The sequence below is a fragment of the Gasterosteus aculeatus genome, chromosome 6 (genome assembly GCF_964276395.1).
Source record: "Gasterosteus aculeatus chromosome 6, fGasAcu3.hap1.1, whole genome shotgun sequence".
Lineage (NCBI taxonomy): Eukaryota > Metazoa > Chordata > Actinopteri > Perciformes > Gasterosteidae > Gasterosteus > Gasterosteus aculeatus.
The window spans coordinates 10,721,782-10,726,374 of record NC_135693.1 but is presented as its reverse complement, the minus strand read 5'-3'; the positions used below and the strand labels follow the sequence as shown (position 1 = coordinate 10,726,374).

General features: G+C 46.1%; 1 long non-coding RNA gene across 1 annotated transcript; it reads right to left on the bottom strand.

The window, feature by feature from the left end:
- Positions 1-2,651: 2,651 nt before the first annotated feature.
- Positions 2,652-4,307, bottom strand: LOC144409507 (uncharacterized). The gene is made up of 2 exons (XR_013467977.1): positions 4,137-4,307; positions 2,652-3,180 (listed from the first exon to the last, which is right to left on the bottom strand). It is a non-coding gene; the product is annotated as an uncharacterized LOC144409507 (long non-coding RNA).
- Between the last annotated feature and the right edge of the window lie 286 nt (positions 4,308-4,593).

Below are 4,593 nucleotides of genomic sequence, written 5' to 3'. Positions count from 1 at the left end.
TGCCACATTTTTTGTGGACCCCGGAGAGACGTAATGTGAATAAGTACTCTGTATAATTTTCTCTATTCTTCAGTCCTCCATTTTTTGGAAATAGCTGTGTGAAAGGAAACCATCTGAAAACGCCGGCTCCAACAGAAAAACTGTTTTACTGCAGCTTGGGATTTACTCAAATAAGTAAAAATCCTCCAGTTCATAGAATGTACAATGAGCTCAATCTCCATCTTGTGCTCCAAACAGTGCCGACTGCCTGTGTTTTAGATCTCAAACAGTTGTAACAGATGATGCCATGGAGACCAGACGGACAGGTGGGGGTGCAGGGAGGTGACATCCGAATGAACACATATTGACTTCTCTCACATGCCACAAAGGCTTCAAGAGTGTGTGTGTGTGTGTGTGTGTGTGTGTGTGTGTGTGTGTGTGTGTGTGTGTGTGTGTGAGAATGAAACTAAGAAAGTAAAACACAGAACAAGACGAAAGCAAAAGAGTGCTGTATGAAAGCCAAAGCATTTGGGGAAGGTTTTCTCAGCTTGGAGTGAAAGGTGACTTCTGAGGGCCTCAGATCAAAGTGCCCCCCGGTCACACAGGATGCCTGACATGTCCTCACGATGCACACTTTACTCTCGCCGCTCCATTTCCTTCCCGAACCAGTGTGAGGCTGCAGAAACAACACACATGTGCAGTGTGGTTTGGGTAAGCAAACATACAAATGGAAGTGATTTGTGCTGAAAACCCGCACACGCACACACAAAAGCTACAAATGAGGGCCAGTTGGTGACATGTCATGTGAGAAGCTCATCCAATAATTTCAACATTTCCGCCACAATCAGAGAGAGATTTGCTCTGTTCTGCTGAGGTGAATGGACCGTGGTAGTGTGTTTACATAAGCAGATTTGGCTGCACATCTTCTTACCCAATGGGTTTTTCCTGCATTAACATAAGTTCAGGGATTGCCGATCTTCCCGAAAGAAACACTCAGTTCTTTTCTCACAATGATCTCTTTGAAAGAACGTGTTGACACACTGACATTTTAGGAGTATGTTCAAATGAGCCAACAAGAGATAAGGGAGTTCTGTGGCCCTTCTCTGTCGTTCTCTCTCTTCCTCTAATTGTCATGTTTGTTTTCTTTGGCATGATTAAATGTCTGTATCAAAAGCCATGTCACAAGCTTGATACCGGTTACATTTCTTAATTCCATATTCCTAAACATTTATTTAAATCTGTCTTAAACATCCATGGATACAGTTTGAATCCCTCACCAACTGTACAATACCCTTTATTTGGGACGGATCTGACAGTCAAAATAACATCTCAACACGCACGTCAAGCTGTCTCATTCGTAAAAAACACTTTGACAAAGCACAAAACTTCATCATACTGTCTAATAACAGCATATGGTTGGTGAAGACGTACAAAAAGACGTAAATCTGTCACATGCCAATAGATTGTTAAACATTCCTCAGCTACTATTCCCCTTCAAAGACAGAGGCCACGTGACCCAGGAGGCAGCAGTATGGATGGCTGAACGTATTATGTCGGAGTAGCCAGTTTCCATAGATCCGACCCTGGTTTGGAGAACGTACAGGCAACCGGCCCCAGTGGGGGATCGGCCGCTGCTCCATTGAGGCTGTGAGCGGCTGAGGGCCCGCCGGCTGAGCCTTTGTCTGATTTCCTCCAGAGAGTCACGGGCCTTGTGCCCTCACACCGCCATATGGACCACCTCAATGGCCTGTCGACAAAGTCTTTAGCAATAGATGCTGAATCGAAGGAGGAGCAACGTGTTGGACAATGGCTTTATAATCACTTGTAGGCGGCAGGGCGCAGCAGGGCATAACGTTTTGTCCGAGCAGAAACCAGATATTAGTTTTTTGGTGATTTGATTTCATACCTGTTCTATAGAATGACTTAGAAATAACAGTCCCTTTAGACACTTCCAGGTGTGCTTGTTCTCATGGTTTCAGCTGTGGGTTTATGCCGGAATGAGCCACGTTGACCACAGCTGGTGTTGAGCCGGCTGGGTGGAGGTGGATCCGTGTCCACACCACACCTGGTGCTGTCCAGCCACGGGAACCAAAACGCCTCAGCTGCTTCTTTAATGTTGCCCGGGAGGAACCAGGACGTAACTCACACATTAAGGTTCATGGGGACACTGCCAGTCGGCTTTTTGACCGATTCCATACTGCTGTCATGCGGTTGTGGGTTTTGTAAAGTGGAAGAATTCTATTGCAGTGCATCATCTTGATTCTTTACCAAAAACTCTCTTGAGTTTGAGTTTTTTCAACGGGTCATAGAGATCCGTGATGACTCTCACAACGATAGGATTGAAGCATAGTGTTACGGCCCTTTTGTAGACTCCAGGACAGTAAAACAACAATCAAAGAAAGGTGACAGAGTCAGGGTAAAAGTTGTCTTTCTAGTTTTTATTCTTACACAAAAAGAAGGTCCCAACAAGAGGGAGGGAGATGGTGGAAGATGGGACCTACAGGTTGTGCCAAACAAATGAAATGAATATAACAAAACGAGGCCTAGCTCACCACTGGCTCTTCAGCCAAAACAAGTCAAACAAAATACCTTACCTGCTTCTCTAAAAAGGACTAAAGGAAAACGTTACACAGGAGGCAACAACCACTACACCTAGTGTGTCTATACAAAGGTATACCTACGTGCAAGAATGTACAGGGTACCCCAACTTACTAAGGTCCTCAACCTCCACCTTACCAAACTCCAGTTTTGCCAGCAGCCAGCTAAAGCTCATGTACAGGAAGACTGGCCACCAGCCCGCAGCACAGAACACACCCCCTTTCACGTCTCAGGAGTCTTCCTTTATGGACTGCCACCGGAACTGCTGATTGGCCAACTCCAAACACAGGTGGAAAGCAATCAGCATAATCACTGGGGGAGAGAAACCAATGAGCAGGAGGGAGAACGACAAGAACACATGCAGACCGTCCCCGTCTGGCATGTAACACCCCCACCCATATAAGCTCAGAAAAAAAAAAATGAATGCCACAAAAACAATCTCCCATAAAGTTACGATCTAAATTAATAGGGGAACATAACTATACCACACGAGACAAGGCATCAGCAAGAACATTTTCAGATCCCTTTTTATGCACGATGTTAAGATTGTAGTCCTGAACAATGAGAGACCAACGCATCAGACGTTGGTTGTAGTTATGCATCCTGGAAAGAAACACAAGAGGGTTATGATCGGTAAATACCTGAACAGGCTTTTCACTAGACCCAAGATAAACCTCAAAATGCTGTAGAGCAAACAACAGGGCCAGAGCCTCCTTCTCTATTGATGAATACCCAAGCTGATGCCTGTTGAATTTCCGTGAGAAATAACTCACAGGGTGGTCGATGCCGTTGGCATCCTCCTGCAGAAGAACTGCACCAGCTCCAACTGCGCTGGCATCAACCTCCAACTTGAAAGGCAACATGAAATCCGGGGCCTTCAGCACAGGAGTGCAACACATTATACCTTTTAGGCTCTCAAAAGATTGTTTGCACTCATTAGACCATACAAAGGGTTTTGCTGGACTGGTTAACGAGGTCAACGGAGCCGCTACAGAGGAGAAGTTTTTGCAAAACCGTCGATAATATCCCGACATTCCAAGGAATCGACGCAGCTCTCGCCGGGTTTTTGGCTCGGGGAACGCTCTAATCGCAGAGATCTTTGCATCCGCGGGACAAACCTGTCCTCGACCAACCTGCTGACCAAGATAGAGGACAGTTCCTTTTCCAAACTCACATTTGGCAAGATTGAGCGTAAGGGATGCGTTTAGGAGACGGCCGAATACTTCTCTCAAGGTAGTCATGTGCTCACCCCACTCACTGGAATAGATGACAATATCGTCGAGATACGCTCTACAGTGTGGAACATCCCCAAGGACTGAATTTATCAGCCTTTGAAAAGTAGCAGGAGCGTTACACATACCAAATGGCATGACGGTGTACTGGAGGAAGCAGTCAGGTGTTACAAAAGCTGAAACTGCTGAAGCATGTGGGGTTAAAGGAACTTGCCAGTATCCCTTCAACATGTCAAGTTTAGTTACATATGTTGCAGGACCAATTTCATCAATGCAGTCGTCGATCAGTGGTAATGGATGTGCATCCGGGACAGTTACGGCATTTACCTTGCGAAAGTCAGTGCAGAACCGATAACTCCCATCAGACTTTGTATCCAAGAGACAGGGGGAACTCCATGGACTGGAACTTGGCACTGCAAATCCATTCTGCACAAGATAGTCAACCTCCTCTCTCATGGCCGCTCTCTTAACTGGATTTACCCGATAAGCGTGTTGTTTGATCGGCGTAGGGTTGGTTAAGACAATGTCATGCGTTATGATGTTTGGGTGGGAGTGTCACGGAACAGGCACGGAAAATCACCAATAAGTGTCATAATGTCATTCCTCTGGTCAACAGGGAGATGAGACAAGTTGTGGGGCAGTTGCGACAATACCTCAGTATTAGTTAGTCTGGCCCCTATTGACGCAGCATTGCGCATCACCAACCCGTCTTCATTACCATCGACAGGAGAGCTCACCATGGAAACAGCTGCAACAGGTGACACCGTCGTTGACTCCTGGGCCT